The sequence below is a fragment of the Pogoniulus pusillus genome, chromosome 21 (assembly GCF_015220805.1).
Source record: "Pogoniulus pusillus isolate bPogPus1 chromosome 21, bPogPus1.pri, whole genome shotgun sequence".
Lineage (NCBI taxonomy): Eukaryota > Metazoa > Chordata > Aves > Piciformes > Lybiidae > Pogoniulus > Pogoniulus pusillus.
This window is the reverse complement of record NC_087284.1, coordinates 12236834-12255454: the sequence shown is the minus strand read 5'-3', so window position 1 is coordinate 12255454 and position 18621 is coordinate 12236834.

The window sequence follows — 18621 nt, the reverse complement described above, 5'->3', positions numbered from 1 at the left end:
CTACATGGAAAGCCTTGATAAATTCAAAGTAGACAGCATTATCTGCTTTCATCAGTAAAAAAAGCCATCTCACCACAGGAGGCAATTAGGTTGGTCTGGCATGATTTATCCTTGTAAATCCATGCTGGCAACTCCCAATCACTGCCACTTCCTTTATGTGTCCAGAAACTACTTTGAGATTGCTCACTCCATGATTGTTCTGTAGTTCCCCCAGATTGCCTTTCTTGCCCTTTCAGAATATGGGTGAATCATCTGCCTGTCTTCACTCACAAGACCTCCTCAACCTCTGCAACCTTACAAAGATGACAGCAGCCTTACAATGATAATAGCCATCTCTCTTGGTACCCTTGGGTGCAATCCATCTGGTCCTACAGACTTAAATTGAGATTCCCCAAGTGGTCCCTGAGTCAATCCCCTTCAACACCTGACAGCTTCTGAATCCTAAAAACCTGAAGGCTAGCACACCCTTCTGCATACTTGAACTCAGAAACACAGAAGTTTCTGCTCAAATTCACTTGCTGATGGATTTGTGATCTTTAGGAATACTCAGCATTTCAATAGCAGTCTAAGTCACTAATGACCAAAAGCACTTGCTACCTGATGCCTGGAAGAAGCCTGTGTGAAAGGCATGACAGTCTTGGACAGTTTTTTGGGGGCATATTTGGACTGCTCATATAATCTTCATATTGAAATTCATTACTACAGCTGTCACAGGGACTTCAGCAGAAACCTAGGCTTGACTGCAGAATTTGAATTATTCTATCCACAAAAGTGATCTTTTCCATCTGTGACAGAGGGGAGAAGTGAAATTGAAGTAAGAGAAAATACTTTTCCTGGTCTTCTAGTCCAGAAATGGTAGACTCAGTAACACCCTGATGCTGTCATGTTCTGTTCTTAAGGAGTGCTTTAAGCCTGGCTGCTAAGCATAGCAAAACTGCCTTTTTCATCCTGACCTTAACATCTGTGACCTTGCAAAACACAATTTAGTATCTGTTTTGCTAAGAAGCCTGTCAACACCCATCTGGGAAGTAAGAAACACTTAATAAATTCCATTTTCTACTCTATTCTCCCTGCTCTTCTACCCCTACAAGACCTGGTATCCCAGAATCCCAGAATGTTAAGGACTGGAATGGACTTCAAAAGATTACCTAGTTCAACATCCCTGCCAGAGCAGGACCGCCTATAGCAGATCACACTGCATCACATCCAGAGAGGGAGACTCCACAATGCCCCTGGGCAGCCTGTTCCAGTGTTCTGTCACACTCAAAGTGAAGAAATCTCATGGGAATTAAAACCAAACGACCAAAAGTCCCTCTGGGTGGAAGGCAAGAGATACTGATGGCTACTGGTGGCTCAGGTAACCACGTCATGGTAAAATGTTTGATAGAAGAAAGCATCTTTGCCGTACTTATATACACCCCTAAAAATGTCCTTGGGCCTTTCCCTAGCTCTATCCATAAGTGACAGACACCCCAGAGTAAGACATGAAGGGGGGGATGCTTGCTTCCTTGGGGGGACACTGTTGCAGTAAGCAACAGAGGAACAATAAAAGTGTATGGTTCAGTTTATAAAGATCAACCACATGCTGGCTCTGTAGTTTAAGAGGTTAAATATCCTCTGCAAAACAATCTATAAATGTGCAAGTTCCACTAGCAAACCTAGCTTTGGGCATACAACATGAAAAAGGAACTTTTTTTTTTTTTGCTAAATGAGTAGCTGAACAAACCTTTGTACGTGAAATACACCTCAGTAACACCTCACACACTCAAAATGCCAATAGTTCATCTTACTAGAACCACAGTAAAATACTTGAAGAGTAACAGCACTTAATTGTGAAATAGATGAATACTCCCCAAAATCATTAGCACTTTGAGAGATAGCATTTCTGGGAGCAGCAAGAATTTGCACACAATCCAATTGATAGTTGCTTTTCCAAAACCTTCAAAGGAGATTTTACACTGAAAAGTGGCCAGTGCTGAGTTCCTTCCAGAGGAAGAGGAGGAGGGAGAAGTTTAAATAGGAATTACTGCTAAGGAATGTGTAGATTTTAAAAGGTGTAGAACCCCAAAAGGTTACATTGATTCATAGGTTTATAGAACACCAGGTTGGAAGGGACTTCCCTCAAAGGTCATCTAGTTCAACCTTTCAGGGTAGGAATCTTGGAGAAAGACCTCGGAGTCCTGGTGGACAGCAAGTCCTGCATGGGCCATCAATGTGCCCTTGTGGCCAAGAGAGCCAATGACATCCTGGGGTGCATCAAGAAAAGTGTGTCCAGGACTCCAAGGTCTTACTGCATGGAGCTGCTCTCCAGCAGGGCAGCCCCCAGCCTGTACTGGTGCCTGTTGTTATTCCTGCCCAGATGCAAGACCCTGCACTTGTCCTTATTGATCTTCATGTGCTTAGCCTTTGACTAGCAGCACTCCATCCTGTCCACAATTTATTTGCTTCTGAAGTCACTGATCCTACCTGAACCAGAGTAAAAGATATGAAAATATCCAAAGTGACAGAGGCAGATCATAAGCAAAGCTCAGTGAATCCATCTTCTGTCATTCAGCTGTTGAAAGGCTTTGTCACAGAACTTGCAAAGGACATGAATCAACCCTTACCACACACTTGGAAGAACAGCACATTTTCATCCAGCACTGGAGGGATTTTGCCACCCTGTGAAAAACTTTATAATTTTGTTGGTTTGGGGTTTGTTTTTTTTTTTTTTCCTTTTGTTTGGTTTTTTCCCTTCTGTTTTCTGTTTTGTTTGTTATGGTGTTTTTTTTGTTTTGTTGTTTGGTTTGGGTTTTTTGGTCTGGATTTGTGATAACACAAAATGAAGTTTAAAACACTGCAGTAAAGAAAATGCCTTCCCATTTTTTCTTGTTGTTTTCAAATAAAGCTAACCCTAACCCTAACCCAAACAACATCATAAATTGTTTAAAACCAAAATATCCCTGCACTTACAAAGTATCAGAGTAGAATGTTCTGAAATTTTTCCTAACAAGAACCACTACAATGGAATGGTTTTCTACAGAAACACATCAGTCTTCTCCAGCTCTTCCAAAAGGAGAACTATTACTTGCTTAAGGGTACAAATGCCATTCTGTTGCCAAAAACTGGGATTCCCTGGCTCTTTGTTCCAGTTGCTGGAATTCATCTCCTAATTTGTTCACTAGTAATATTTCTGAATTTCTGATAGAAAGAATGAAAGTTTAGAGGCAATTCACTGAGGATAATCAGATAATTTGGGGACAAGAAAACAGAGGCAATAGGAACAACCCAAACATAATCAAGCTGAAGCAGAAGCTTTTTTTCAAGATAGGCCCAAAGCTTTTTGAAATGGTGCTCACTCTCAATTTTAATGTCATTTCTTCATCACACTAGAATGAAAGACCTTAAAAGTGAGCTGCTCTCTTTGTTCAGTGTGATGTCTTCCTAGCCTTGTAAGGTGGTAAGTAGCACATTAGTGCCTTAATGAACATCCACAATTCATTTCTAGTATCTGGCTATACAATAGTGTGCATTCCTTGGCATGGTGTTATGGACACTACTTAAGGAAAATGTGATCTTCCAAGTGCAAGCCTTAATCACAGTCTGCAAGTTAATGCATTATTCTTTCTTAATTTTCATCAATATTGTCTCTTCCATTAGAGAACTACTTAACAAGTAAACTCTTTTCTCATTTTCTGTCAAGTGCATCCTTTCACTAACCTGAGTGCCATCATAATCTATACTATCTTTCATGTAAAAGAGACTACAAAGATCTCCAGGCTTTATTCTTCTATAAATGTCACCAGTTCCACGTACACTACAGTACCTTGAAATGGCTTTTCCTCTGACCTTATCAAGAACAGCAATTTTCCTGTCTACTCTAACAGCACCTGGGATCTTGCCAAAAGAAAATCAAACTTGAATGCAAAGCTCTCAGAGCAGTGACTGAGTGTGAAAACAGACGTGTGCCCATCAGCCTTCATAGGACTTGTATCAGAAGGGAGCTGCCACTGATATGGCTGCTGTGGCTCAGCTGAGTTCCTGAGAAGGGCACACCATTGCTTTAGCACTCTAAGTGACTTTCTGAGGAGCAAAGCCTTGGTGCCCAAAGAATGAAGCTGCCTTCAAAGATACTGCCTCTTGTCCTTCAACATAATGCAAACCTTACACAGCACCTTGGTCTGGTCTCAACAATGGCAGTGCTGTTTGCCAGCAGTTGTGTAAGAATGCAGGTCGGCAGAGATACAAACAGTGTGTGGGGAAATGTGGCTTTGCTAAACTCAGGGAACAGAACTATGAGGGAGAAGCAGGTACTCTTTCTACTCTGTCTTCTCTTCCTTGAAGACACCATTTTTTCAAAACACGGCTGCTCTGTATTCCTGCTATTTTGTTTCAGCAGGACAGCTTGGTTGCTAAATGCTGCAGCCCTTGCTGCAGACAGAAGAGAATAGCAAGCTTTGGGCACAATCAAGATGAGCTCAATAGCCAGGGACCCGGAGGCAGAGTTCAGACTGGAAACAGAAGATCTGCATGAATATACTCTGAGATAATTGCAGAAGGCCACAGCGGTTCGCTTTAAAGGGCTCAGAAGTGCAGACGGCTCAGTGGTGGTAACAGTGCTACTCATTGCAAGCATCAAAAGATTTCTATGGATTCTTGACATTTACCGGAGTATTCTATGTACTTATGAAGGTGATTTAATTGTTTGGAGTCTAAAGACTACAAGGAGATCTTTCAAGTCTTAACTGGCTGAGAAGGAAAGTAGTTATTGCCCATTTGGTGACTCCTGAGGACAAAGCAATAAATAAATCCACAGGAAAACAAATTGTTTCTCAGTGGGATGTTATTAGGGAGCATTATCTGTAAAGTCTCAGGCTCTATCAGTCATACAGGTAAAAGACTTAAATATATTAACTGACTTTTCATTCCCAAGCCAGCAGTGGTCTCAAGGAAATATTTTACTTCACAGTTCACAGATACTGTTGTTCAGAGGATTAACTTGTGTTTGCAAGATAATTTTGCTATCCCAGAGAAGAACTCATGAAGGCTTTACTGTTGAGCAGAGCAAGGTGCATGTAAATCCTCCAGACAGCACTTTGCTGTACCAGACATGGACTTACTCCAAAAACTGCAGTATGGGAACAGACTCCAACACCTGTGTGTTTAGTGGAAGGATAATTCTGCTCTTCAACATGATGTGCTAGAAAGAAGAAAAGAGTAGGTACATGTTCATGTTTGTGATGAACTTTGGGTCCTCTTCTGAGGAAAGGATGGGAAAAAGAAATATCCAAGTGATGCCCAGCTCATTCCCAAGAATCTGAAAAAAATGTTGAGTGGCAAACTGTGGCTGTTTAAGCTAGAGTTCTAGCTTAGACACAAAAAAAATCAGAACAGAGAAACTTAGAAGTGGAAGCTCTGAGTGGAGAGGTGAACATTGATGAGATAGGCAATATAATGGCAACAATGGATAACTTAACATAATTTAATTGGAGCATCAAGAGCTTTATGTCTGGAAGCACATCCTGTACCTTCCCCTTGCTGTGTCTGCTGCTATCTTCCTCCACTGCTCTTTCGGCTGCTGCTGCTGCCTTTGCTGATTTGATGCCTCTTGACCCCTTCCCCATCTTCCTTAAGGTTACTGTATTTCTGTAGTAGTTTATTCTCCTTATACTGTTCTATTTAGTTTAAAATATAAGAAATACAATTTCATTTTTCCTGACTTTCCAAAAAAATCTGTGTTGTAGTGAGTTTACCGGGGGGAAGGATCCACCCTAACTCAGAACACGAACTCTCTCATGTTGTTCTTCTTGAGCAGTGGTAGAAAGCACCCCACTTTGGGATGCTTTGAGAAAAAACACATAGATCCCTTAGAGAACAACAGAGAACAAACCTGAAGTACTGCACTCCATTTAATAGGAGCCACCAGGGCACATGTCTAGACTGTAGATTTCACAGCATCTTGTCTGCGTTTACAGGCTCATGCTCCTGTTGTAGGAGGTCCTGCAAATTCAGTCACTCCCCCACTGCCTCATGTTATTTAAAAATATAACTGATCAAACCATTTTTCCTTCTGCAAGTGAAATTGTCCGTCCTTCCCAAAGGCTATGGCTACAGAAACCTGAACAGCCTGCTTGTGGGGAAATTCTCCAAAGTCAAGAGGCGGTGCAAAGCCACTGGCAAAGACCTTCTTAATCTGCAGGCTGGAAAGCAGGACATGTAGAAGGCAGAACTACTTTAGCCATCAAAGATGATGCACTGAAAAACCAGTTGGACAGTGCCTCGTTATTTCTCAAATCTACTATCTTGCTTCTTTTCAGGTAAGTGCACCTGCACTCACTTCTCATAAATGCAATGTGTAAGATACGTCGATATTTACCTCAGAATCTACAATAACAAAGTGCTCAGTCTGCTGCTAATAATGGAGAGAATGAGGAAGGAAAGCTGAAATTTATTCTTGCAAGCAAGAAATTAAGCATAAAAAGTGCAACACTAGGTTTTATATACAGAATTTCTTGTAAGTTCATGCCTTTGGTTAATTATTCCTGTTAGAGGAATATAATGTCAAGGGTTCATAAAGCAAAAGTTCTTCTTTTAAAATACATAGTGGCTTTCAGGTATCTGAAAAGTTAATTGAAATGCTTTCTTTAAAAACAATTAATTTGCACCATGAACATTTCTTCTCACTCCAAGTATTTTGTTCCCCATGCCAGACATGCACAGCCCTTCCTGGCAAGTATTCTAGCTCTCTCTGCCTCATTTAGCATTTTATCAGTTTGGATTGTAAATCTTATGACCTGACCTTATTATTGTCTTTATTTGAACTATTTGATATATGTCACATAATGACTTACATTTCAACAGCACTAAGTGGAAGCCATTCAGATGTCCTTCATAAAATGCTCAGTCTAATATATTTTCATTTGCATTATTCTTTTCCCCTTCTCAATTTGCTCTATTATTTTATTATTCCAGAACTGCTACTGCTGCTCTTTTTCTTGTTGGCCTCAACACAACACTGTAGATCAGGCAGCATGAAAGCTATCAAAAGTTGGCTGCTTGATTAGGGTTTTGTTGCTGCTGGCAAATAGTTATTGACTATCTCCATTCTCTCACTTCCTTTGCATCCTTCCCTCTGCATGTTATTTTTTCTTCTCTCAGGCTTCATGCTGCAACTACACTCTCTATCATTTTCTAATTCATTGGAAGTCATTAGCAAACAGCTTCAGGGAAGCTAGACAGCATGTTTGCTCTTTTCATGTTGCTGTATTTCAGATTTTGATGGGACAGACTCTATTAAGATCTTATCCTGTATTCTTCACATAAGCTCTCTGTTCCTTATGATCTATGAAAAAAAAACCAACAACCCAAAACCCTACACATTCTGTCTCTTGCTTTTACAGATGAAAAACAGCAAAGACACTATTTCAAAGGTAAAGAACACACTACTGTATACAGATAATGGTAAATGTCTTTATACCGCTGATGCACACTGGCAGAGTAGATTAAAATATCTGATCAGATGCAGATAATCTGTAAGCTATAGGGACAATAAAATATGTGTAAAAGTACAGGTGGAATTGTTTATGTAAAGCCTCAAAAATCCACCTCACCGTGCATTTTTATTGTTCACAGAATCACAGAATGTTAGAGGTTGGAAGGGACCTCCAGAGATCACCAAGTCCAACCCTCCCTGTCAAAAGCAGGATCCCCTAAGGTAGTCCACACAGGAATGCATCCAGGTGGGTTTTGAAAGTCTCCAGAGAAGAAGACTCTCTGGGCAGCCTGTTCCAATGCTCTGTCACTTTCATTGTAAAGAAGTTTCTCCTTATGTTGAGGTGAAATCTGTTTTCAAGTTTGCAGCTCTTGCTCCTTGTCTTATTACTGTGCACCACCAAAAAGAGATTGGCCCCATCCACTTGACACCCACCCCTCAGATATTTACAGACATTGATCAGATCCCCTCTCAGTCTTCTCAAGATTATATGGCCTCACCTTCCAAAGTCACAATGTTATTACAAATTTGGTTTAGACACTGGCAGATTCCAGAAGCTATTCATCAGACCCTGCAAGCTTGCCAGTTAGCTCTCTGGCATACCAAGTAATCTCAATCTTATAGGTCCCACTCAGAACAAGATTTGTCACTACTGAAAACAACTGCTACCAGCACAATTTCTTCACAAGTGTCTTTCCATTTAGGATGATAAGCAGGGAACATCTCGATACAGTCAGAAAATGGTTAAAATACTGGCCTAAGAGACTATTAATGAGTGAACACTATTGTTTGGAAATACCTACTTTCTGTGGAGGAAATAACCAAAACCCAGAATATGAAGAGGAGGGCAAGACTGCAGAGAAGGACTCTTGCAGACTCTGCAGAAAGAGATAATTTGTGAAAATAAGAGGAACTTATGAAAGCAGAGAGAAACCCTCTGGTAATACATTCACTCATTCAACAGTGTTAGCAGAATTTGCATACCCATCCTGTTTCAGAGGCTTTGAAATTTTGGTTTTCTCCAGCTGTTTTTCTTATAATTTTGACTTTTCTCATTACACACAGCCACTCAGCTCACAGATGCTCTCACTAACTGGCTGCTGGCATCTCTCACCTGCTCTCAGGCCTTCCCTTTTCAGTCTCCCAGCTGCCTTTCTTACCCCTCATAATGTGACTGGCCAGCTTGTCTCGTGTATTCTTTTCCAAATTGTTTCCAGCTGCCTTATTTGGTGCTTTAGATATTTTCAGTTCTCTCCCTGAGAAGATGATAGTTTGGAGTGTTTCAGTGGGTTGATGAGATGACAACAGATATCCAAAGCCTCTTGGTGCCTTAACAGGAATCTCATCCCAATCCTTTCAAGACTTTCATGCACCAAACTGAAAATTTCTTGTGGCTATTGTTGGAGGCAGTGAGGTGTGGAATCACCAATGTGGTAAAAATATTGTGATCCATGATCAGGTAATCAAATCTCATCCCTTCCTGTTCAACAGACCTTATGTATATTGTTCTCTGTTCTCTAAAGTACTGCTTAGTCTCCCACATTGTATGCAAACCCTCTGAAATTTGGAATAAATTTCAGCTAATTTCAGCTTACAGTTTGAAATCACTCACTCAATGGTGTCCCCACTCAGACTCACAGAAACATTTACATTGGAAAAGCCCCTCGGGATCACCAAGTCCAACCAATAATTCTGCTCTACAAGTGCCACCCTAAACTATATCCCCAAGCATCACACCCAAACAACTCTAAACACATTCAGGGTTGGTGATTCAACCACCTCCATGGCCAGCCCATTCCACTGCCTGACCACTTTTTCTGTGGTAAGAAAAATCCTTAATATCTACTCTAAACCTACCCAATTGCAGCTTGAGGCTATTCCCTCTTGTTCTGTCACTAATATCCTGTGAGAGGAGACCAGCACCAACCTCTCCACAATGTCCTTTCAGGTAGCTGTACAGAGCAATGAGGTCTCTCCTCAGCCTCCTCTTTTTCAAACTAAGCAGCCTCAGCACCTTCAATTGCTCTTCAACTCCTTACACTCTTGCAGACTGCAGCCTCTGGAACTGGCATGGGAAAGGCTCCATGTCTTTTTAACAAAAACACTGTAGTGTATGAGAATCTTTGGACTTTCATAATCAAAACTAAACTTTAGATGCATATTTTGTTAATTGTGTGATAGTCCAGCAACAGACCTGGTGGTTATTCTCATGCCTTCTTTTGCACTTTAAGAAGCCAGCAATGCTTTCATGTCATATATGCTTTGTAAAATTTTGTCCCAAGGCTGTATGGTTACAAGAAAATCTAACAGTTATCTAATTAAAGATATTCCAAATGAAATTTCAAAGCTCTTGGCCTCCTTTTTTTTCCATATTTTGGGAAAAGTAAGATGGAATCTGGGCATGTGAAGCATTTGCAAGTTCTGGATTCCTAAATAGGTTTTCTATAAGCACCTATTTAGCAATGTCACTTGAATAAACGTGGTTAAAGGTTCAAAAAAGAACAGTAATTCTAAACCACACCAAAAATCTTATCTGCATATCATCTAAGTTTCTATCTGATGCACACAGGGCTGTTTCTTTTCATTGAAGACCTTTTCTTATCCAGACAGAAGCTTAGCTTTACCCGCTGAAGAGGGCTGGGTAAAGACCCTTCTCTGCAACAGGTGCCCACTGTCCACAGACAAGCCATGACAAAATGTGTTGGCATCCAGCACTTGCTTTGAAACAGGTCACGAACTCAGAACATCCATTTATAAATGTTGCACCAGGCACATATTTGGACATGCCCAAGAAAGGAACCCTTGTCTGCCCCTCCTTTCTGAAACTCCTGGCACCGGGAGAGGAAAAAGGGCTTCTGGATCTGCCTGTTCATTCTACAGCTGCTGGAAGGAGAAAGGAATTGTACCCTGAGGCTTTGATAAACACTAAGAGGAATTGCAGTTTGAGTTTAAGAACCCATTCGGCCACTGCAGTGTTCAGAAGAGAGCACAGAATTGGCCAGATAAAGTACAGGAGAGGCTGGAAGAGAGGATTTGAATAGAATCATGGAAATTTTCATGCTGACTGAAAATTGCTACCTTTTGTAAGGGTCTAGTGGCCTTCTCCACAGCACAGTTAAATCACTGGAAGCTCTACAGATACCTTCAGAGAATCACAGAATGAAGGGGCCTCAAAAGTTCATCCAGTCTAATCCCCCTGCAGAGCAGGATCACCTATACCAGATCAGACAGGAATGCATTCAGGCAGGTCTTGAACATCTCCAGAGTGGGAGATTCCACAACCCCCCTGGGTAGCCTGTTCCAGTGTTCTGTCACCCTCACAGTGAAACAAGTCCACCTCCTGTTTATATGAAACTTTCTATACCTCAACTTCCACCCATTGCCCCTTGTCCTGTCCAGAACTTTGGGTTGGGTCTTGTTTTTGGATTAGGTGTTTTTAATAAAGTGGATTAACAGATGTTTTCCAACACTCCTAAAATTAGGACAGATATGGCATCTTTACAGCACATGAGACTTGCCAGACCTGAGAACAAAACTCCTAGATTCCACCCCAATTTGGCTTCTGGTGCTTGCAAAATGCTTCTCTGATAAAAATCAAAAGATTTTGCAAGTTAGGTCACAAAATAAAGGAGACTCCAAATCTACAATAAACTAGGTCATCATCTAGCACATGCAGTTCTCCATACCTGCTGAGTACTATCAATACTCTAAACCAAACCCTATTAATAAGAAATGTTGTTATTTGGAATAGACTGAGCTGGGGTTGCCTGGTTCCAAAGAAACCAAATATGCTGACCGTGACACAGCACTCTGAACTTTCCACATGAGATCACCAGATATCTTTGACAGTGAGAAATGAGAGGGGGATTATATATTCAGTACTCAAAACACAGAATCACTTTCTATATCTAGGGTTGCATCAAGTTAAATGGCAAAAATCAGCTCAAGTATTTCCCCTCTTAACCAACAATGAATCAGACAAGCACTATCTGATGATGCCAGACTCCAGAATTCTCTATCTGGTGCTTTACCAGTGCTGAATATCATAATCTGGTGCAAAGCAGAACTTGTTTCTAATAGAGAAAAGATATTTCCACAGATTTAACTTTACTCTAGGAAAATTAACCTTTTAGTCTTGCTCTATGGTCAAGAGATACAGATCCTCTGAATTACTGTTAGAATGAGCCTATTTCTGCTGCCTGTGAAAGGGTGCAAGGTGGACTAGCTCACTCATTGTAAAGCTCCACCCTGTAGATTTTTCACCCAGTTCTCTCCTGTGTAAAAATGTTTTCTGCTGATTTTTTGTTTTTCAAATAGAAATGTAAGACAGGGATTGCCCATCTCTGCCTCTCTGATTAAAAGGGACCTAGATCCTGAATATAGTTCACAGAGATAATCATAAAAACAGTATAGCAACACAATGAATTATGAATGTATTGTATCAGCTGCAATGATACTCTGCTGCTAACTGACATAACAATCACTACCAGCTTGAAAGATACAACATTAACTATTAATTTTTTAAACATTGGCAGTAAACAATACCAGTGAGTGTAGCCTGTGCTTAGACAGACCTCTCACCAGCTTTGTCACCCTTCTCTGGACACCTTCCAGCACCTCAACATCTCTCTTGAATTGAGGAGCCCAGAACTGGACACAGTACTCAAGGTGTGGCCTGACCAGTGCTGAGTACAGGGGAAGAATAACCTCCCTTGTCCTACTGGCCACACTGTTCCTGATGCAGGCCAGGATGCCATTGGCTCTCTTGGCCACCTGGGCACACTGCTGGCTCATCTTCAGCCTACTATCTATCAGTACCCCCAGGTCCCTTTCTTCTTGGCTGCTTTCCAGCCACTCTGTCCCCATCCTGTAGCGCTGCTTGGGGTTGTTGTGGCCATGGTGTAGAACCCTGCACTTGACCTTGTTAAACCTCATCCCATTGTCCTCTGCCCACCCATCCAGCCTGTCTAGGTCACTCTGCAGGGCTCTCCTACCTTCCAACAGATCAACACCTGCTCCTAGCTTGGTGTCATCTGCAAACTTACTGATGCTGGACTCAATCCCCTTGTCCAGATCATCAATAAAGATATTGAACAGGACTGGGCCCAGCACTGATCCTTGGGGAACACCACTAGTGACTGTCTGCCAACTGGATGTGGCACCATTCACCACCACTCTCTGGGCTCTGCCATCCAGCCAGTTCTTGACCCAGCACAGAGTGAATCTGTCCAAGCCATGAGCTGCCAGCTTGACTAGGAGGAAGTTCTTTCCAGACAGAGACCGATTTGCCATTGGAATGGGCTACCCAAGGAGGTGGTGGAGTTGCCATCCCTGGAGGTGTTCAAGAAAAGCCTGGATGAGGCACTTGGTGCCATGGTCTAGTTGACTGGATAGGGCTGTGTGATAGGTTGGACTGGATGATCTTGGAGGTCTCTTTCAACATGGTTGATTCTATGATTCTATCAGAGAGGTGTTCCAGTCCCATAATAATCTTTGTAGCCTCCCACTGGACTCTCTCTGGGAGTTCTTTGTTTCTCTTAACTGGGGAGCCTGGAACTGGATACTCCAAATGTGGCCTCATCAGGGCATAGAAGAGGGGGAGGAGAATCTCCCTTGACCTGCTGGTCACTCCATGTTAGCACCTAGCTAATAGAGGTGCCACAACACGGATGTTGTACAACACTTGTGTTACATGCAATACATATTTTGATGTCACTTTTGCAAATGAACATTTGTAATACCTTACATGTCACAGACTATAAGCCAAGAACAGATGTCACAGATTTGAATCTCTATCACTGAACACTAAGGTATGAAAGAATGAGAAGAATTAACCAGATATAGTGAACAATTTCACATCATTGCATACTGATTTTTATCTCACATGTGCTGTGGAATACCAAGAACATATGTAACACATCCACATTACACATACAACTCATATTTTTTCTTACTGGTTATCTTGTTTTTATCAAGGAGATCATTTAATGTTAAGACCAAGCTGCCTGTTTCCACTTACACACATGTAGATGAACACATCTGTCTAAAAGTCTTTTCTATGTAGCCTTTTCGTCAGTTGTTCTACTGTTTTGTTGCACAGCAAGTTCCACCTCAACACGAGGAATACCTTCTTAACTGTAAGGGTCATGGAGCACTGGAATAGGCTGCCCAGGGAGGCTGTGGAACCTCCTTCTCTGGAGACTTTCAAGACCTGTCTGGATGGATTCCTGTGCGACCTGATCTATATTTTATGGTCTTGCTCTGGCAGGGGGTTTGGACTTGGACGAACTATGGAGGTCCCTTCCAACCCCTAACATCATGTGATCCTGTGGTCCTGTGACCTTCTAAGGTCTAGACAAACCTTCCTGAAGTAAGCAGGGACATATTTAATTAGATCAGGTTGTCCAACCTGACCTGGAACATTTCCAGTGATGGGGAGTCTACCACCTCTCCAGGCAATCTGGGCCAGCGTCTTGCTACCCTCACAGTGAAGAATTTCTTTCTTAGATTTGACCTAAATATTCCCTCTTCCTATTGAAGACCATCACCTCTCGTCCTGTCCCTACAACAAGTCATAGAATCATGGAAAGTCCTGGGCTGGAAGGGATGTTTAATGTTTTATCCTCCTGTAGCTTTCACTGAGTTTGTCTTATGACATTCTGTTGTGGCTGGTCTTTGAAAGAAAAACTTGCTAGAGAAATGCAGACATTTGTTCACATTAGAAAGAGAGGAGCAGATTATACATGTTCTTTCAAAGTACTTGAGCTGGAATTATTTTGGTTTTAATGGTCACTTTACCTGGCCAAGATGATGGATCAATACAGAATATCTTTTCAGCCACTTCTCTTCAAGCAAAAGGCGTCAAAAGGCTTTTTATGAACGAGTAGTCATAGCAAATCCATAATGTTTGAAATACAGGTTAAGAAGTTGTGAACAAGTGTAAAAAATTGTGGCATATAAAGAAAATGATTGCTATAAAGTTTCAGTTCTTTGTAAAATTGCACCAGAATTTCACAGCTGCTCAGGGGTCATGTGTTATAAAATCCACCATTCCCTCAACTACTGGAACACAGCAATTGTACAAATCAGAGCAGTACATTATGCATCTCTTCTTTGGGCAGCACCGCAACTGTACAGTCAGTAGATAAACCCCACAAAGATAAACAAAAGTTTGTGTGGAGCTGGTAGTGTGCAATCCCATTTCATCCTGCACAGCACCAGCCAACACAGCCAGTGGTGCTATGTGATGGTTTGGGTGTTACCCGCCCCCCCCCCCCCCTTTGGAAAATCACCCAGACTAGACTCAGCAGCTCTGGAAATTGAATGAAGCTTTCTATTTACAGCTTAGCACAATATAGAAGCAGGTATTTACAACATACACAGTTATAGACAGATATAGACAAGTTACATTGCAATACAGAAACACAACTACCCTCTCAGAAACCTGAGTCCTCAGGAGGGGCTCTCAGCCACCCTTCCACCATCTCCCACCCCTCTCTACCTTACCTCAGACATTGCCTTGTGCCCAAGGAAGATTGTAGGGTCAGCCAGGGGGGTTAGGAAGCAGGTGGATTAGTCACAAAGATGGCAGATTAGGTTAGAGAGATGTGCAGCCCACAAAGCCCAGACAGCGTCTGCCTTATCTATAGGTACATTCTTGTTCTTATACATCTCAGCAAGCCTATGAGTGAAGTCGACATCACCTTTGTTTCCCTTTCACAGCCTGTAATCTAATTCTTCTCACTGTCCCTTTGACTCATATCAGTGCAGGATTCACCCATCCCTGACACTGCAACCTCAGAGCTCCCACTCTCAAATGTCTTTGTCCAGCATATGAATTCTAGGTCTATTAGGGAGGAGTCTGTGTGGGCACAACTGGACTCTACAATGTTCACTGCAGAAGTCATTGATGATATTTTTGCTACAGTAGTCACATAAATAATGTTTTAAATCAGCAACAGTATGCACATTCCTAGGTTCAGATTATATTTCAGTGCATGAATGCTGAGCCAGACATGCAATGGTTATAAATCAGCAGATCTCTGCAGCTTTCTGTACAGGTCTGGAGACCAGAAGAACCAAAAATCTGACCTGAGTCACAGAATAGGTAAAAACAACTGCTACAAGTAAGAGTTTACTTCCTATATATTATCATAAATATCCATGCCATTTTCTCCAATGATAGGTTACATGGTTAATACTACCCAATGACGGTTCTTGCCCTAAAGAGGTACCCCAACCTAAGATGCAAATTAACAGAGATAAAGGAAAAGAGGGGGGAATACAATACTGGAGAGATTTAATACAATAAAATCTTCAGCTTTTGCACTCTCTTCAGTATTACTGCCCTTTTTGCACAAAGAGAAGCTTGAAGGAAGACAATGAGAAGAGCACATAATTCTTCTGACCCAGTTTTAATCTTTGGTTAAAACCAAAAGGCCCCAAGCCACTGTCAAAGCAAAGCTGCCACCCAAAGCCACCTCCCAACTCTCAAAACCTTTCTGTGACTGTTTAAAAGGACTGGCAACAGCCTGCCCAGATTTTGTACCTCAAAAATGATCCCCTAAAACAAAGGAAATAAGTGCTACTCCCTTCAAATTTGAAAATGGGAGAGGGAGATTTATACAGAACCAAATTCTGTGAATACATCTAGAAAATCTGCATTAAAATAGTTTAGTTTGTTTGGTTGGGTTTTTTTAATGGAGATAATGTAGAGGGAGCCACAGGATGAATTTTAAGCACTTCCAATGCTAACTTTACTTCCATTGTACTGAAATCACTCTCCCTTAGTATAAAACTCCATTCAACACACAAACCGTGCCTGAAACAACAGCAAGCAGTAGCTTGGCTAAGTTTCCTAGCAGATCTGTGGATAAGACCACAAAGCTTTAGTCTGCAGGCAAAAGCAGTTGACTTGGCAAGTCTCTCTGTGGCATGCTAACCTTTTTTCAGAAAAGGTCACCACGGAGTCAGGTTCCTGAATTTCCCAGGGATTTTGCATCTCTAAAGCTAGGGAGTTTTTAGACTGCAGCATCACGATAGCCTAATCCAACAGGAGTTAATAAGCTCTTTTTTTTTTTTTTTTAATTCCTGCAAATTTTTTCGGAAGTCAAGGAGCAACCAGGAGTGGGATCAGTTCAGTTTCTTGGCGATCAGCAACTGTGACCATTGCTGAACACCTCAGTAAAAGTCCCTAAAACCAACTGCACGTAGGTGAAAGGTTGAAGGTTTCTGGGTTTATGTGAGGAGGTTTGATTTTCTGCTGTGAGCACAGTTCTGAGAGTTTAACCCACAGCACTACTGACCTGGCTATTTTTGTTACAACCGGTGCACTACTGACCTGGCTATTTTTGTTACAACCGGTGCACTTGAAAAGGGAAAAAAAAAGAGTGGGTGGATTTTTTTTTCCCCCCAATTATTTTCAGTGGAAGCAAAGAACACCACACACCTCAAACTGCAGGAATCAAGCTCTAAACCAGGGCAGATTGTAATAAATTGACCTGCTAAACAAACAACTAGAAATCCCTGAGCTTCACAGCACCCTGAGCAAAGAAATGCCAGACTGAAAGAGATTTAACACTGATACTAGATTAAATCTTTAATTCGGCGTGCAAAGATTTTGGGGTTGTTCAGGGTGTGGCTCACACGTGGAGTATCCTAGAACAATTCAGTGAGTTGTAGATGTTATAAATCATCATATTGTTATTCATTCCAAAGGAGTGATAGCTGCTTTTTCTGCTCAACTCTGTGATGATCCTTTAGTATGAAACTATTTTAAATTATCTAAGAAGTGCATTTATTTTACATACTTTATATATTACACATATTTGTCTTTTGGTTGCTTGGTTGGTTTTGTGGAGGTTTTGATACAGCATGTCAGTGGTTTAAATCACAGAATCACAGAATCAACCAGGTTGGAAGAGACCTCCAAGATCATCCAGTCCAACCTAGCACCCAGCCCTAGCCACTCAACTAGACCATGGCACTAATGCCTCATCCAGTCTTTTCTTGAACACCCCCAGGGATGGTGACTCCACCACCTCCCTGGGCAGTCCATTCCAATGGCAAATCACTCTCTCTGTGAAGAACTTCCTCCTAACATCCAGCCTATACTTCCCAGAAACTGCATTAAAAGACCCCCTTGCTGAAAAGGAAAATAATTAGGGAAAAAAATACATTTAAGGAGAGATGGACAAGATGATCTCAAGAGGTCCCTTCCAACATGAACAGTTCTGTGATTCCTGGAGAGATATTTATGTATATTATATGCTATATATAAAATACACCTTATAGTGTGCATGCATACACACATGCACATATTTTTGTGTGTGTATATATATATATATACACACACACACATACTATACATTACGTAATTGACATAATTATGTAGTTCATGTCCCTAGTTCCTACAAGGAGGTTATACCAGATGACTTTAAAGGTCCCTTCCAACCGAAAATACTGCACTATTCCACTGTTATATACTTACTATACATTGTATTTTACATCTTCTATATATCATAGAAATGAAAGGAATGTGGTTATTTTCTTTAAACAGAGTTACAAGCAAAATAGGCATTAGCAAAGAAAAATAGTAAGAGAGAAAAAGGGTATCTCTGTGCTGCTGACCATGTAATCCAACAGCAACAGCACACTCTCCACCTCAATGCCTTTAAAGACAACAGAGCAGCATCTGCTATGACTATCACTATAGCAACTCCTTTTACAAAACAAATCTCTCACGTATAGACATATACATGACAAGTGACAGGGACTGCCTTCAGCCTGCTGCTGTTATTCATACCATGCTGCAGTCATGTCAGCTTCAAACATGAACATGCTAACTGGAGCAAAGTATTATGGGGCTTGAAGTTGTTCAGGTTGCAACATGGGCGGCTCCCTGATCCAGTTGCTGCTTCTGGGTTCCAGGTTTTTGGGTCCTGCCTCATTTCCACAGGGATGTGTTAACTGCTCCAATTAATTCAGAAGGGCTGGAGGAGCATTTCCAGCACCCAAAAGTTTTGGAGAAGAGAGACCATAACTGCTTTTCAAGCAGGTATTAACACCAGGCTTGAATCTACCACTGCTGTAAAGAAACTGAGTAATCTTGGCCTACACAGGTGGAGCGTGGGAGGTGAAATCCACAGCTA